The sequence below is a fragment of the Camelus dromedarius genome, chromosome 26, assembly GCF_036321535.1.
Source record: "Camelus dromedarius isolate mCamDro1 chromosome 26, mCamDro1.pat, whole genome shotgun sequence".
In the NCBI taxonomy this organism is placed as follows: Eukaryota; Metazoa; Chordata; class Mammalia; order Artiodactyla; family Camelidae; genus Camelus; species Camelus dromedarius.
The window spans coordinates 20,591,051-20,610,039 of NC_087461.1; positions in this window are offsets into that span (position 1 = coordinate 20,591,051).

Below are 18,989 nucleotides of genomic sequence, written 5' to 3' on the forward strand. Positions count from 1 at the left end.
CTATTGGAGGGAAAGACAGAGCACAGAGTTCTCCAGCTCCCATTGTGAAAGTCCCCTTGGATTGGCAGTGCCCTCCACTCCAGTGAAGGTCATGGTTTCTCCCAAGGTAGCTGCTCTCCACACAGCTGTCTTCTTCCAGGTTATAAAAACCACTCCCTTCCCTTATTTCTTCAGATCTAGAGTATTTACAGCTGTTATCAGCCCCAAGCTATAACCTTCCACCACCTTAAAAATCATTCCCTTTATTGAGTCATCCTTGAATTTTGGAATTTGGAGTGTGTCACTGCTTCATGCTGTAACCCTGGCTGACAGACCTGAGGGTGGACAAGACACCTGCTTCATCCCCCACCACTCACTGAGTAGCTTGAATAATGCAGGGCCAGGACACATAATAAACCTTTAATTCATGAATGAATGAAAAAGGAAGGAAAGGAGGAGGGAAAAAATCTGCTTACTGGACCGGTATCTTAAATTAACAGTGGCTTTCGTGTTCCCTCCTTTGGTGACGACACCGAAGGGACATTCAGATTAATTATAGTGAGTCTCTGCCTTCCATCTTCCCTCCAACATCTCACCTAGACTCTGAAAATTGCCTTGACTCTCTCCATTTTGATTTTAGATCTCCTACAATTCACTTCCTGTATAGCAGTCAGGTTGATTTTCCCGAAGACACGTATCAACCCTGTAGCTCCCAAGGTCCTCACAGGTTTGTAGATCAGATCACCTGACATATAAAATTTTCTTTTGTTAGTTCCTTCCATCGTCCTTAGATTCATCTGTCAAATCCTTCATGTAAACCTTCAAACTCTGTTTCAGCCACACTGAACCGCTTCCTTTTTCCAAAGGTATTGTAGTTTTGTGTGTGTGTGTGTGATCCTGCCCACATGCTTTTGTTCTTTTTCCCTTTACTCATTCTTTGCCAGAATACTTCCTATAAATTCTTCCAGACCCAAAACAAGCATCATCTAATCCCACAATTCGAGGGCCCTTTCAGGATCCCCCTGAGCTTCCACAGCACCCCATGCTTTCTTACCTTCAGGCACTACAACATGCTCTTTATTTCACTATCTCCTTCCACTATCTGTCTGGCACACAAACAGTGCACGATGTTTGTCCAATGGATGAAGGAACCAGTCAAGATGATGGATATGAGCATTACTGCTACTTGATTCAGACCCTACTCCCCCATCCTGCTCACTCATTCATATACCCTAAAGGTTCTACACTCTGACAATCATCTGGCACGTATTCTCCAGAATAAAGAACTTCCAGTGCAGTGGAGACATGTTATTGGGTCAAATAAATTATTAAAGCACATAAGGAGAAAATACTAGTGATCATGGAGGAAAATGAGTAAGAAATTTATCAGATGACAAAGTATAAAACTCCTTGGCTTTAAAACACTTAAGGTAAAATAGTTCCTTATTTTATAGTTGCTTTAGGAATGCAACATTTGACATTTTCAGGTACTATTAAGGTTTTAAATCAGTCAGAGATTTTATTTTCATCACTTCCGTATCAAGTGGTTGGCTAACACAATTGAGGAGAGACTTTATTAGAAAATTATCTGGCTACTCATAGCATCAGTGAGAGTAACAGAAGATCAAAAACTGAGTAGAAGGAGAAAAGCAAGGATGCCCCTGAGGTCATGGCCACCGGAGCTGCTGAGCAGCCTCGTGAGGCTCCCACCCCGGAACACTGTTCTGTTCTCTGTCCCTTAACTCCATGCAGAGCACCTGGATATACACTGAGATTCTGACACCAGGGGAGGCATAACTCTCTAAAAGGAAATCAAAAGCCATTACCAACAGAATGGAGACTAGGGACACTGAGGTAAAAATACAAAGCCACTATGTGAAATAGCAAATATCCACTGAAATTAGATTTAGTCATTTTTTTAACTTTTAGAAAATTTTTAAAACTTAAAACACACATTAGTTAATAAGAGAGGTAATGGTGGACTTAGGGAGTTCAAAATGTAGGCCACAGAAATAAGTCTGATGAAGGACTAAAAGAAAATAATTTTTAAATGTGTTTTGCAGAAACAAACTCACAGGCATAGTAAACAATCCTATAATTACCAGGTAGAAAAGGGGAGAGAAGGGATACACTGAGAGTTCAAGAATCGGTAATATTAACTACTATATATAAAATAGATTTTAAAAAACCAAATTTCTTTTGTATAGCACAAGGAACTATATTCAGTATCTTGTAGAAATCTATAATGAAAAATATAAAACAAATATATGTATGTATGTGTGACTGAAACATTATGCTGTACACAGAAATTGACACAACGTAACTGACTGTACTTCCACAAATAATATAAAAAAATTAGTCAGTATCAGTGTTCTGTATCATAAAATTCCATTAATCCAGATCTAAGTTACTATACAAAAACTAAACTAAAAACTCTTCTAAATATTTTATTATTTAATGATTTGTTTGTAATATAAAGTCATTTAGTTTCTAAAGGATTTTTCTTCTATTTAAATTTCTCAGATTGTTTTCCTTTTTCTTTTCCCCCGGTTTCTGTAGAGGAATATGGCTAATCCAAGGGCAATCTCAGTGGAATAAAGACATCTGATGCACCAAAGAAATATGGATTGATAGGAACTGTTCAGAAAAGGAGTTTATCAATCAAGTAGGATGTTCTTATTCTGTGTTGTGCCAATTAGGATGTGCAAATCGAACACGGTGCTTTCCGTTGCTGTTGCTGTTGCTGTTTCACATAGCTTGCAGAACATAATTACAGAATTACAGGCTGTCTACCCAGGATGGATGTCTCATCTCAAAATAAACTAATCACACATAGCTTGTCCCATTTGTTTTGGTCCCTTTAATATCAATTACAATGACTGTCGGTTGAACACAATTTTAGCACAAAAAAAAGATTATACCTGGTTATGTATCACCCATGGAAGGAAAATTCAATGTTTCTCAGCTCTATTATACTAGCCTTTTCCATCTCCCTTCAACCTGTATGGTCTTCTCAGGAAAGGAGGCATCAGAGTGACGAGGGCCTAGCAGTGAGCTTCAATACAACACCGACACGTTTTCATGCATACAAGCCTCATCTCTTGGTTACACTGAGGACTCTCTGGACTATAAACCAACTCACACAAACCTAAGTCCAAAGGCAATTGTTTATGCAACCAAATGGTAAATGTGACTCTGCATTCTGTCAGAGGTGACTAGGATCTCAAATGAAAAACAGAGACTTTAAACAGTCCCCATTAAGAAGAGTACCCCAACTGTTAGTGAACATTACAGGTTAAAGTTTCTGGAAAGCAGACTCTGAGACAGTTTAGGGTTAAGATACTGATAATGGAGCATCAGTTAAATCAACAATCCTGGAAAGGGAGGAATCAGAATTGAGCAGAGGAAAAGGCCAAACTGCTGTAAGGTTTGACAGCCTCACCAGAGCTCAACTGACACTTTGGAGTGGACCTGCTTTGGAACAAAACAAATGAGCCTTTATACCTTGGCCTCCATCAGTCATTGGATGTGAAATGACCCTGAGAGGACATGCCTTTATATGAGATGGCTATGCCACTGAGACATCATTCAACAGGTGAAGACTATTTGCTGCAGCACCTGAGGTAACAAGTACTCCCCTCAAGAGGGATCTGGTGGTCCACAGTCCTACTACAAATACCCCCTGTGCACCACTGTGAGTCCTACCTGCATATATCCTCAAGGAACAGCATCTTCAGGAATCACGAAGCCTCACTTCTTGAGAGAAATGTAAAAGAAGCTTTGTAGAGAGAAACTGCTGTCCAGTCCACAATGGACACTGATTTTCACCTTCTTCCACTACCCCTGCGGGATTCCCCGACTCTCAGCTCCCACCTCCTCTGGTCTCAGGGCTTACTTTGTGACACGATCCAAACTCTGATCCCGGAGGGGACTGGGTCCCCATTTGGCATGCTGTTCTCAGGCTGGAGTTGCTATAACTGTTCATTTATAGAATAAAATGGACAAGAGGAATGTCTTACTCTGTTTAGGCTGCCCTAACAGAATACACAGACTAAGTGGTTTAAACAACAGACGTTTATCTCCTCACAGTTCTGGAGGCTGGAAGTCCAAGACCAAGGTCCAACAGAGTTGATTTACGGTGAGGCCCCTCTTCCTAGCTTACAGATGGTCACCTTCCTACCATGTCCTATCACAGCCTTTCCTCTACACATGCAGGGAGATTCGTGAGCTCTGGTTTCTCTTCCTCTTTTCTAAGTTTACCAGTCTTGTTGGATTAGGGCTCCTCCCTTATAACCTCATTGAACCTTAATTCCCTCTTTAAGTGCCCCATCTCCAAATGTAGTCACACTAGAGGTTAACACTTCAGCACACCAATTTGGAGGAGGGGACACAATTCAATCCATAAGGAGAACCAAGGGTACCTAAACAGTCCACTTTGGTTCCTTAAGTATCACCCTCAACCCAACTGTGTATCAGAAGTCCTCATCCTCTTGATGTTCAGCATCAATTATTCCTGCCAAGACGGTGTCTGCACCTGCCTGTCAGTCTCTTTAAACAAGGAATTCAACGTGCCCAGTTGACTGATGTAGATGGTAATTTACAAGGACCCTGGCAAAAGTGCACTCTGAGGGACCAGGACATCTAACCCTCAGAGTCCAGAGTTGCAGGGGAAAGAGGCATCCACCCCACCCAGATCACTATGAGTGACAGTACCTGAGATCACAGTTGCTTTTCTCCTATGGTTCTGTCAAAGATAAACACAGCTAAGCATTGGTTAAAGTGGTGAAAACATCTTATTCAGCAATTCCTGACTGCAGGGGAAAGAGCTGAGCTGTTCTGGGCAATCTGAAAGGAAGAATGAGGGCGAAGGCAGAAATGAAGCATATAAATCACACATTTTAAAGTTTTAGCCAACATGAATTAGCTATTAATATCATTTTGATTGCATTTTCAAATCAGCTAATCACCTTAGCTGTGGCTTTGTGACAGAACAAAGCTAACTGGTTCCCATGAATAACTGCCAATGGAACACCAACTATGAACATGACAACAAAAAAACAGTAATAACATAATAACTAACATTTGTTGTATGATGTACATGTACCACGTGTTTTACATGGATTATTTCCTTAATCTTCACAAATTTTCCATTAGGTAGTTACTATATAATTTTAAATTCTAGGTCACATGGAAAGAAACATGGCCTGTACATTCTAAAAAAACACACACACACTTGCATATTTCAAACTGCATGGTCCCAAAATACATGAAACATTTCTCTATAATGAATCAAGTACCCAAATAATTACAAAGTAAGGCTCATCATATAGCCTCTCACTGAGAAAAACAAGAGATTGTGAAGAATTGTTAAATGACTTAACTATCAAAGAGTAGGATTTATTGTCCTACAAAAGCTAACTTTTTGGATGGAATTTACTCTGTTCATCTCACAGGAAGAAAAACAAAATCAAAGTGTCTGCTACTGTCTTCCAGGGACAGACAATGTCATTTGAAACCTTCTCATCACTCTGTCAAGGCTGAAGCCATGGACGTGCACCAACCACTATACCTGAGCACATCAGAGTGAAGGAAAAGGCAAGAGGTGTGCTTGCACCTGTAGAACTGTATCCTGTTCCACGTGGCACCACTGGCTAGAGGTCAGCCGTCTCATGAACCACAGCACCAACAGTCATCCTTTGTGGGATATGGTTCCCAATCCAACTTAAGTAGTTGCTAAAAGTGGATTCTACTGTCTTTAAAATTCCCTGAACGAAATAAAACAAAGCTCTAGAACTTTTGGCTTTATTTAAATTGTCACATCGCCATCTTGTGGCTGCGGTTGGTAGAAGAGGAAACTGCTGATCGCTGGTGATCTCATCTCAAATGTCCAAGCAAATCAACTGAGGCTAAAAATGCTCTGTTGCTATGACTGGCAGCTACTGACAGAGGAGAGCCCGACCTCTATATGAGGGTATGACTGCTGAAAAAGAAAAGGCATCTCTAAATTAAGTATAAAACAAATAAAAACTCAATTAAAATCTGAAAAGGTCTTGGTATGAAGCATCATATAATGCTCCAGTGAAGGACAGTGAGGTCAGATTTTCTCGGAAGCATCTACTATTTTCTTTAACTCAGACAATTACAGAATGAGTGCTTTTCAACAGCATAACAGATGGATTATAGATGGATTATGAATTCAACTGCATTCAATTCATGCAGCTACAGGTAAATTTAAAGTAGAAGCCACTCGAAGCAGTGTCTCCCTATTTGGCTGATTTGAGAGCTCCACTAAGGACTGCATCAAGACAAATTCCCGTGCCCATTTTGTTGATTAAATTTCCAACCCTATTTTACTTTATTTGAAACACGAATGGGATGGCATACTAACATTTAATTATATCTGCTGCAGGTTCATTAATTCACCCAAATTTGTCAACTTTAGTATCAGGTCAAACAGGAAAATTATGAATTTTGTCAAGTGGAAGTTCTTTTTTTTTTTTTAACATATTCCAGAGCAGGGAAATCTTCAAGAGAAAGATGATGCATCTGCGTCACCAACTAGGCTAAGTCAGCTGGAAAAGAGGGGGGTGAACAGTGGTCCAGTGAGCCAGGGAGGAGGAAAGGGGAACAAAAAGCTGAGCAGGGCAGTTAAAGAAAAGTTAGGTGATGTGGAAGATGGTATTTATTCTGCCTTAGTGTGAGACTGCTCAGAAACCTATGACTGACGACTATCTCTATTATACACCAAGAACCTCGAGAGAGAACTAGGGGCAGTTCCCAAGAAGCTGGCACCACGGCCAGAATGAGTCATCACAAGGCTGAACAGACTCCAAGACCTCCGGTCTAGCTGGGAGAGGTCTTCCGCAAGCAAGCTGTCCAAAAACACAGATTAGCTGCTCCACAGATACATCATCGTTTCTAAAACCCTATTCATTGTGGGAGAAGTCCACTGATGAGTAACTTCAAGGCAAGAAAGAGTTCTTACTCTCCTTCACCTTGCCTCAGCTTGACATCAAACTGTGGCAAAGACCTAAATGGTTTATTAGGTTTGAAGTGACATTTCCACTTCCTTTAAATCCCTAAATTCCATTAATTCTTAAAATGTATTTTCTTACTACGGTCTCCTATTGACTCAAGATATGCTGAATTTTATAACCAGTAGAAATATATCACTCTATCTCCACTTCAATAAATGATTTCTACCTTCTGTATTTATTGCCTATTGTTAAGAGATATATAGTCCAGATTATAACGTGGAGAACATTCACTGTCCTTAAATGCATGGATGCTCACTTCAGAAGTTAGCAGAGCTATCACACCATCTCAGATAATGGCCTACTCTTTGATCATTATGATAATTGCTTGACAGTGGTCAGCAGATCACTAGAGACATTTAGAAATTGAATTACTTGCCCTTGAAATAGAAGGAAACAATGAGGAGAAATCATTTTCATAGGAATAGGAATTCTACTCATCTCAAATATGAATCCTCTGATGAGCATTTGTATTAGGGATTCAGATAAATACCATTATAGGACTTTCTGCCTAAAGGAAATGGAAAATAATCTATAAAGAGGAGACATTCTGGGAAATTGAAACACTGGCTTCAGTTTCAATGGACATCTTTGTTTGGCTACAATAGTTGCTCAAAAGGATAAAGTCCAGAAAGGGTGAATTATCATTTTTACATTGCAAGATTAACAAAATACCAACTTAGGTCAAAGTTGAAGATGCACTTGTGTGTATTTCTGTTAGTGCTGAGTCCACTTTGTGTCCCTCCCTGGGAATCAGAGTTGGCCAGAGGTGGGCAGTCGGGTAAGTTTTGTGGGCTGAGCTGATCTCCATGAGAGAAATGGATGCATGAAGTCCTAGCCTCCTGCTAGACTGGAATCTGAGCCACCAGTAAGTGGGGCTGCAAGCATATATACTTGAGCCATATTCATGACATACTATGTTTGGTTCTAGTCTTTAAGAAGATATAAGCTTAAATCAGAAAATCAACATTCTCCCCACTCCTAAACACTCAGCACAGCTGAAGGGGCTGCAGCACTCATAACTCTGGGTCCCAACTTTGTGACTATCAGAACCTAGGTTAAGACACTGACAATGGCATTGTCGAGGTGGGCATCAGCCGCAGTGACACACCCGTGCTTTTCACAGCCAGCAGCCATCATGGAGAGAGCCATCTCTGCAGAGAAGAATACAGGAGATGTTCACAAGGTTAACCAAAGAGAGACGAGCCTTTTATCTCTGGATTTTCACCCTGTTACAAAGTCATAGCTGAGCCCCTCCCAGATGCCTCATAAATGTGCAGAACAGTACTGGTGCCCTTACTCCCTGGAAGCCTTGATGGAAAGTGAGTATTATGAAGACTAGCCCTTTGTGTTCTGATCTTCCTTATGCATCAGCGTAACTGCAAACTTATTCAGACTTCAGAATTTTTATTGTTCGTGATGTGTATGAATTTGAAAAGCATGCAGCCTAATTTTGTGATTGTCAGTGAGCTCACGGGGCAGGCTCTGAAAAAGTTACCCATTTGGTCTGACAGTACAACTGATATGAAAATCCTAATTGGTTAATGAACATAAAACACTTGGAGAACATTCATCTTTCTGACTACTTTCATGGGTCTTCTTCAACTAGTTTTACTCTCATCACATACACCTTTTCATTTTTTAACTTTCATTTACTGAAACAGCCAAATATGGACATCAACTCGAATAAGCCTCAGAGTAAAAGAAAGGTACACGTCTACAGCTGCCCTGAACAACAACGAGCGTGAAGCCGCTGGTATTCTGGCTCCATTTGCGGTCTTGTTACTGACGAGTGACACTAAGTCACCAGATACAGAGATCTGAAAAAGAAAGTCACTTTGTCTATTCTTGAGCTGGCTCAGGGAATTCTATAAGTGCATGAGCATCTTCCTCTAAACCTAGTGTCTTGCTTATCTTCTCTTGTTGCCTTTCCCTCAGCAGAAGCCTGAATTGGGCTGGTGAGAAAAGCACCAAGTATAAGATGAAGAATAAAGCCAAAACTGTAAGACACTGATGAAAGAAACTGAAGATGACAAAAACAGATGGAAGGCTATGCTGCATATTAATATTGTGAAAATGACCACAGTACCCAAAGCAACCTACAGCTTTAATGCCATCCCTATGGAAATATCAATGGTATTATTCACAGAACTAGAACAAATAATTCTAAAATTTGTATGGAAACACGAAAGACCCAAGAACTGCCAAAATAATCTAAAAAACAAAGCTGGAGATACCACGCTCCCTAATTTCAAACTAAAGCTACAGTCATCAAAACATTATGGTACTGGCAGAAAAATCAACACATAGATTAATGAAACAGAACAGAGAGCCTAGAAATGAACCCACCTTTTTATGAGTGATTAATCTATGACAAAGGAGGCAAGAATACATAATGGGGAAAAGACAGACTCTTCAATACATGGTCTTGGGAAAGCTGGATAGCTCCATGCAAAACAATCAAACTGGACTAGTGTTTCACATCATATACAAAAATAAATTCAAAATGTATTAAAGACTTACATGTAAGACCTGAGACCACAAAACTTCTGGAAGAAAACACAGGCAGTACACTCTTTGACATATTACTAGTATTTTTTGGATTTGTCTCCTCAGACAAAAGAAACAAAAGCAAAAATAAACAAATGGGACCTAATCAAACCAGAAAACTTCTGCACAGTGAAGGGGACCTATTAACAAAATAAAAAGGCTGCCCATTGAATGCGAGAAGACATTTGCAAATGACATAGCCAATAATGGTTACTGTCCAAGATAAACAAAGAACTTATGCAACTCAACATTAAACACACAAACAACCCAAGTAAAAAAACCACCATACAATCCAGAAATTCCACTCATGGTTATTTGTCCAAAAAATATGATATATGTATCCCAGTGTTCACTGCAGCATTATTTACAATAGCCAAGATATGGAAGCAACCAAAGTGCCCATCAATAGACAAATGAACAAAGATGATGTCTATATATACAATGAAACAATTCTCAGCCATAAGAAAAGAATGAAATCTTGCCATTCGTGACAACATGGATGGATCTAGAGGATATTATGAATGGTGAAGTCAGACAAAGACAAATACTGTATGACTTCACTTATATGTGGAATCTAAAAAACAAAAATGAACAAATAGAACAAAGCTGAAACAGAGTTACAGATACAGAGAACAGATGGATGCCTGAGGTGAGGGAGGGAGGGGGGAAGAGATTTATAAGATATAAATAACTTTGTTTTCCTTTTTATTGTGTTTCATGAAAAAATTACAGATTTTATATAAATCTCCAGTGAAAATCTTCATTGCAGTTTAGTTTTTTAATTTACTGGTGATGGAAAGTGGTACTTTTACATGATTATCAAAAACATATTTGAACTCATGCTGGCCATCTGGAATGATCTTGGGAAATATTAAAATAAGGACCAGAATTCCTTTAATCAGCTCCATCATCTTTCCCCATGTGTTTAGCAGAGTTTCTTGATTTTTTGGATTTATATTTTACATCAATATTTTTTAAACATTTATTGAACTTTTTGTGGTCTAGTATCTAATATTTGGCATTGGGGGAAAACATTCCATGAACATATGAAAAACTATTGACTACACTATATAAAATACAACATACATCTATTGGTTCTACTTATTTACTGAAGTATTTATATCAATTTAATTAAAGATTATTTTGGTGCTTATTATTTGGCAGGTTCTCATTTTCTCATTTAAATTTTATCTACCTGATCAGTCACAGATTCTTTTTTTTTTTCTTTTTACTCTCCAAATACAATACACTTTCATAAATTCTTTTGTTTACAGAAATTTGTTTTTTACATTTTGGTTTTATATTACTCAGCATTAAGACTTCTATTTGTTATCACATAATGATTTTTGTTATTGTATTTTATTATTTGTTATCCATGCTTTCCTTTAATTTTAATTGAATTCAATTCACTGTATCTATCATTGTTATCTCATGTTCTTCCAAGATCTCTAGCTTGCAAATGCTATGTTGTTGAATTACACTGGTTTTCAACAGTCAAACCTGAGACTCTTTGCTATCTGGAAATCATAAGCAAAATTAAGTCATGTCCTTCTCACTATAAAAGTTGCTTTATAACAAAATACCCCTGAACCTCATTCCACCTTCTGGTTTGAGTGCTCCTGGTTCACTATCTTTTGGTGTGTGTAAAATGAGCTTTTACTAATTACTACTTCAGCGATTTATTGGTTTTAGTCTTTTCTTAACTTTTGACACTACCTCTTCCAAAATTTATGTTTTAAAAATATCACTGGAGAACTTTTCTGCCTCTAACTCCAGGGGATTAAACTTCAACAAGAAAAGAGAAATACAGATGTTCTCCTACAAAGGAAGAGTGAGAAAGAGTTTGTCACTAGAAGCGCGACCGTTAAAGACGGGCTGGGCCTCCCTGGCTCCGCTCTCCTCACCTCGGCCTCTGCGGCCTTAACAGCGCGCGGCCCCCGAGCCCGCTCTCCCTAGTTCGGCACTGCCCTCACCACCTGCCCTACCTCCAGGCCCGTCCTCGCGCCTCTCCGGAGCCGACACAGTCGCTGTCCCGCTGCAATGTGGCTTCTCCGTGGTCAGCAACTCGGCCTAGCGGCTCTGCTGGGCCTCACCTGCCGACGCATCCAGCCGGTTGGAACAGAGCCGGTGGCTTCCCCACGGACCGGAACTCAACCGCCCAAGTCAACCGGCAGCGGCTGCGGGGCCCCGCCCACGCCGCACACGTCCCACGAGAAGTTGCGCCAGCTGGAGAGGCGGGAAATTTAAAGTGGTCTCAGAGAAAACTGCCCAGAAAGGGGAAGGGTTTAAAGATATATTGGAGGAGGCGGTAATATGTACTTCCCATCACCTAGTCTTCCTTGATAAAAACAATAAACAAATCCCAGTTGAGAGACATTCTACAAAATATTTGACCAATAATTCTCAAAACTATCAAAATCATCAAAAATAAGGAAATTCTGAGAAAATACCACGATCAAGAGGACCCTAAGTAAGCATGACTACTGGATGATCCTGGTAAAGAAAACATTAGGAAAAAATGATAGAGTCTGAGTAAAGTATAGATTTTAGTAAATAATAATGTATCAATATTAGTTCATTAATGTAATAAGGGGAACTCGTTTATTTGTAAATTTTTTGTGCAAAAACTCTATAAATCTAAAACTTACACAGCATAGTGATTTCGTATTTCTATATATTTCAAACAGATCACTACAGTAAATCTAGTTACAATATGCCACCATACAAATATAATACATAGTTATTGTCTAGTTTTCCCACACTATACATTTCATACTCATGACATTTATTTTGCAACTGGAAGTCTGTACCTCTTAAAAAACTCCAAAACTCCTTCCTTATTTCTTTCCTCCCCCAACTCCCTCCTTTCTGGCAACCACTTGTTTGATCTCTGTATCTAGAACTGTTTCTGTTTTGTTATGTTTGTTCAATTGTTTCTTAGAGTCCACATATAAGTGAAAACATACAGTATTTTTCCTTGTCTGAAATAGTTCACTTAGCACATTACCCTCTAGTTCCATCCATGTTGTTGCAAATAGCAAGATTTTATTAGTATTTATGGCTGAGTAATATTCCACTCTTTATATACTACATCTTTTTTATCCATTCATCTATTGACGGGCACTTGGGTTGCTTCCATATCTTGACTATTGTAAATAATGCTGCAATAAATATAGGGTGCATGGTTCTTTTCTAATTAGTATTTTTCTTCTTTTCCAATAAATACCCAAGAGTGGAACTGCTGGATAATGTGGAAGTTCTAATTTTAATTTTTGGAGCAGTCTCCATACTGGAGATTGCTCTGAGGCTGCAACAATTTACATTGCCACCAACAATGCATGAGCATTCTCTTTTCTCTACATCACTGCCAACACTTGTTATTTGTCATCTTTTTTGATGATAGCCATTCTGTCCAATGTGAGGTGATATCTCATTGTGGTTTTTATTTGCATTTCCTTGATGATTAGTGATTTTAAAATTTTTTTCATTTGTCTGTTGGCCATCTATATGTTCTCTTTCTGAAAAATGTCTACTCAAATCCTCTGCCCATTTTTAATAGGGATGTTTGTTTTTGATGTTGATTTGTATATGTTCTTTGTATGTTCTGGATATTAATCCCTTACCAGATATATTGTTTGCAAATATTTTTTCACATTCATTAAGCAGCCTTTTTGCCTTGTTGATGCTTCCCTTTACTGAGTAAAAGCTTTCTAGTTCTGATGTAGTCCCATTTGTTTATTTTTGTTTTTGTTTCCCTTAACTGATGAGACATCCAAAAAAATTACTAAGACCGTGTCATAGAGCATACTGCCTATGTTTTCTTCTAGAAGTTTATGGTTTCACATCTTACATTTAAGTCTTTAATACATTTTTTTGAATAGTTTGAGAAGGATATGTATTAATTCTTTAAATGTTTGCTAGAATTCATCTGTGAAGCCATTTGATCCTGAGCTTTTTTGTTGGGAGTTTTGTTTTTTTTTTAATTGATTCACTTTCATTACTGATTGGTCTGTACATATTTTCTATTTCTTCTTGGTATAGCCTTGGGAGATTGTATATTTCTAGGAATTTGTCCATTTATTCTAGGTTGTCCATATTATTGGTGCATAGTTGTTGATACTAAAGATTGTCATCAAATCACAAGGGAAGAAGAAAGGAACAAAAAGAACAGACAAAAACAACCCCAAAACAATTAACAAAATGGCAATGAGTACATACCTATCAATAATTACTTTAAATGTAAATGGATTAAGTGCTCCCATCAAAAGGCATAGAGTGGCTGAAAGGACACAAAAACAAACTGAACGTGAGGGGATGGGAAAAGGTATTCCATGCAAATGGAAATGAAAAGAAAGCTGGGGTAGCAATACTTTTATCAGATAATATAGACTTCAAAACAAAAAAATGTTACAGTAGACAAAGAAGGATATTACATAATGATCAAAGGATCAACCCAAGAACATATAACAATTATAAATATATACACACCCAACATAGGAGAACATAAATAAATAAAGCAAATATTAACAGACATATAAGGAGAAATCACAATAATACAATAATAGTAGGGGACTTTAACATTCCACTTACATCAGTGGACAGATCATCCAGAGAGAAAATAAAAAGGAAACACTGGCCTTAAATGACACGTTAGACCAGCTGGACTTAATGGATATATATTCAGAACATCTCATCCAAAAGCAACAGAATACACATTTTATCAAGTGCGCATGTGAACTATCTCCAGGATAGATCACATGCTAGGTGACAAAACAAGCCTTGGCAAATTAAAGAAAACTGAAATCATATCAAGCACATTTTCTGACCACAACACTATATGACACTAGAAATTAACTACAAGAAAAAAAAAACTGCAAAAAACAAAAACACATGGAGGCTAAACAATATGCTACTAAACTACTAAAGGATCACCAAAGAAATCAAAGAAGAAATCATAAAACACTTGGACACAAATGAAAATGAAAACACGATCCAAAATCACTGGGACACAGCAAAAGTAATTCTAAGATGGAAGTTCATGGTAATACAAGCCTACCTCAGGAAATGAGAAAAGAGTTTCTTTTATAACTAAGCGAATTATCTTTTTCATATTGGGTAAGTTTTTTCAGCATGGTTTTCAAGGATTAGTCCAAATTACCTGTCAAATTTATGTGTGTGGAGTTATTTGTGGTAGTCCCTCATTACAATTTAAATATCTGTGTAGAAAGTTATTGCCTATTTGATTCCCGATAATGGTAATTGGTGTGTTCTATTTTTTTTCTTAGTTAATCTTGCTAGAAATGTGTCAATTTTATTGATCCCTCAAAGAATTAGGTTTTTGTTTATTTGATTTTTACCTGTATCTTTATTATTTGCTTCCTTCAGCTTCTTTTAGGTTTATTTTGCTCTTAAATTCTTCAGATAGGAGCTTAGATTATTGATTTGAGGTTTTCCTGTTTTCTATTGTATGTAGTTAGTACTATAAATTTCCCTCTAAATACTGTTTTAGTTTTGTCTAACAATTGTGATATATGGTAGCTTCATTTTCATTCAGGTCAATGTAATGTATTTTCTTTTCATTTCCCTTAAGACTTCCTTGTTTACACACGGACTTTTTAAGAAGTGTGCCATTTAGTTCCAAGTGTTTGGAAATTGTCTCATTATCTTTCTGTTTTGACTATAGTTTGATTATGTTGTGGTAGAAAACACTCTGTATAGTTACAGTTCTTTTAAACTTCTGAGGTCTGTTTTATGACCCAGTAGTATGGTCTATTTTGGCGAATATTCCATTTGTACTAAAAAAGAATAGGTATTCTGCTGTTGTTGACTGGAGTGTTCCATAAACAATAAAATTAGTTCAAGTTGATTGTGTTGTTCAGTACTTCTTTATTATCCCTTGAGAGGGTAGTGATAAAGTTTCCAAGTATATTTTTGGATTTATCTTCTTTTTCTTCCAGTTGTACATTTTTCCCTCTTAAATCTTGAGGCTCTGTTGTTAGCTGCATACATAAATAGGATTTTGTTTGTTCTTTGTAAATAGACCATTTTATAATTCTATGTCTCTTTATCCCTGTAATTTTCTTGGTTCTTAAGTCTAATATTAATATTTTAGCTTTCTTTTATTTAGTGTTTGTATAATTTTTTTCATCTTTTTAACTTTTAAACTACAGAAATCATTTTTTCTTGTAGGATTCATGTAGACTGTATTTAGTTGGGGTTTACTTTTTTATACAATCTGACAATTGCTGCCTTCAAATAGGTAGGTTTAGATTAGGGATCAATAAATATCTTCTATAAGGGGCCAAATAGTAAATATTTAGGCTTTACAAAACTCATACTGTCTGTTGTATATTTTTTACTAGAATTTATTTTTCATAACAGTTCTGGATCTACATAATAATTGAGCATATGCCTCTTCTCCCCCTACACACAATTTTACACCAGAAACTAGGTTTTCTGATGAGAAATTCACAGTCATTTGTATTACTGCACATATAACTACTGTTTTAACATCCTTATTTGTTTAATGCAATATCTGGATCCCCTATGGGTCTATTCTATCATCTGTTTTGTCTCATGGACTTTGGCCATGTCCTTGGCCTACCCATATATATATATATGTAAGAACCTTGCCAATAACATTTTACAGCTTTGTATGGTATTCTCCTTCTTTGAGACGGCTGAGTCTGTCTTCCGGCTGCTAGATAGAGTGCTGGCTGACCAAATTAATCCACTTAGAGAACAGATTAACTCCTGTCTGAGTTATAGCACTTTAGGGAAGCCCTCATTGTTAAGTCTTAAACTTACAGAAATATCAATTGAGAACATCTGGTGTTTACCACGGTTCCTCCACAACAGCACTTTCTAAATTTGAACTCTTATCTACAGAGCATCACAATACTGGTGAAATTTTTCTCTGCTTTTCACAAGATTTCTGCTTGATTTTAGCCTCTAAGCTTTATAATTCAGCAAATGTAGTAACTGAAAACCCAACAGAGCGTTACCTCACTTATCTACCTTTCTCCTTACTGAAATATCTTGCCCCACACCATGTCCTAATTTTGGTCTCTTTAGGTTCATAGGTCTGTCAAAAGTTGTGCCAGTTTTTTGTCATCTTACTAGATTTGTTTTTTGTTTTTCCTCTCAGACCCTTTGCCAAAATCTCAGCTTCTTGCCAATGTCTAAAAATACTAAATATCCTCAGGGAAAAAGTAACTGCAGAGGTTGCTTCTCCTCTCAAGTTTTGCCTTTCTCCAGGAATTTGGGCTTTAACTTCCTAGTTGTCTAAATAACTGTCTGATGCCCTTAAAAAAGAAATCTTTTAAAACTTCATTCAGTTTTTCTAGGTGTTCTCAGTGGGAGCACTGTTCTGCATAAGCTACTCCATTGTAGCTTGAAGTGGAAGTCTTATTTTCTTTACTTATTTTACTTGCTTAGTCCTTTGGTTTCCAATTCCGGTTATGTTGCCCTTATTTAACAATAATCTCTGCCTAGTTCTTTGAACTTTTGTATGTTTAACTTAGAGGAGCTATTACTTATACATACTTTCAGATGTTTCCAGTTCCATTCTCTGATAAAAAGGCAGACATACCAATTCAGGAACAATGGTAAGACTGGCTTTGTAAAGACAGTTAGTATGGTCTCCCAGTGGCTACTCCTTTTAATACAGAATTCTACTTCTAGGTTCTGATTCATTTCAATGTGTTTTTTCTTTAGACTATATGACTGCAAGTAGTCATATCACAAGCTATCATTATGACATTTCTGCCCTTTCTTTTATACGTTCATTAATTCCAAGAATGATATAAAATATGACGGTTATTGGATAAATAATTATTAACTGACTAAGAAATAAATTGTTAGGTTTGGACATAAAAATCTAATGTACATATATTCAGAAGGAACCCTACTTCAAAAAGACACCTGCACCCCAATGTTCATAGCAGCACTATTTACAATAGCCAAGACATGGGAACAGCCTAAATGTCCATCAACAGGTGACTGGATAAAGAACATGTGGTATATTTATACAGTGGAATACTACTCAGCCATAAAAACCGACAACATAATGCCATTTGCAGCAACATGGATGCTCCTGGAGAATGTCATTCTAAGTGAAGTAAGCCAGAAAGAAAAAGAAAAATACCATATGAGATTGCTCATATGTGGAATCTAAAAAAAAAAACAAAGCATAAATACAAAACAGAAATTGACTCACAGACATAGAATATAAACTTGTGGTTGCCAAGGGGGCAGGGAGTGGGAAGAGATAGACTGGGATTTCAAAATTGTAGAGTAGATAAACAAGATTGTACTGTGTAGCACAGGGAAATATATACAATATCTTATGGTAGCTCTCAGAGAAAAAAATGTGGCAGTGAATGTACACATGTTCATGTATAGCTGAAAGGTTGTGCTCTGCACTGGAATTTGACACAACATTGTAAAATGATTATAAATCAATAAAACAAATGTTTAAAAAAAAGAATCTAGGTTTAATAGGACTGGTGAGGGCTGTGGCCAAGTAAAGAATATACGCCCCCTTTAAAGGCATTCAAATTCACATTCTTCAAACTGTGGGCAAAGATACACCTTCTAGTTGGGTTCTCTGAGATAGACTGAGGTCCCACTCCACCTCCTCAGCTCACAATAAGGAAACAAGATCCAGGCAGGAAGTAGCTTGGCCAGTGTGTCTCAAACTTATGGGCAGAAGCAGAAACAACCTGGTGGTCACAGACACTGTTTTCAATTTTTTTAATCCCCCAGCTGATTCAGCCTTGAGTGACTGAACGTCTCAGGGTTGGTGACCAAACACCAGTTAAAAGACTCAACACCACCCTTTCTGCATCTGGCTATCTGGAGGCCAGGCCCCTTTCACTCACACTGTGAGGGGGGATTGCGTCAGTCAGGTGCCTGATGAGGTGAAGCCGTGACTGGAGCCCATACCCAAGGGAGTGGCCGTTTAACCTGCTTTGATTCCGGACATACCTCGACAACGCTGGGGAGTGCAGCCACATCAAGCGGGGCCCCCACACAATTCTCCACACACACCTGGCCCCCTCCCCCCTCCCCCTTGTAGGCAGACCCCTGGCGCCCTCCCTTCGCCCCCAGCAGAAACTCTCCTCTACCCAGCCCCCACTTCAGGCTACCTTGAGAGAAGACCAAGATGCAAAAAAAAAACCCATAAATCAGCGGACATTGCTGAAACGCTGACAGCAGGGAATAACCATACAGCGTACGCCATCAGCGCCAGTGACCCATGCCGAGTGTGTGCCTTCAACACCAGTGACGCGGGCCCAGGGTGTGCTTTAAGAATTAAAGAAGCCAGTCTGTAGATAACATGTTGCTCAGTAAATACCTGTTGACTCTCTTTTTGTTGGAAACTACAGCAATATGGACAGGGATTGCAGTGAGAGTAGAACAATG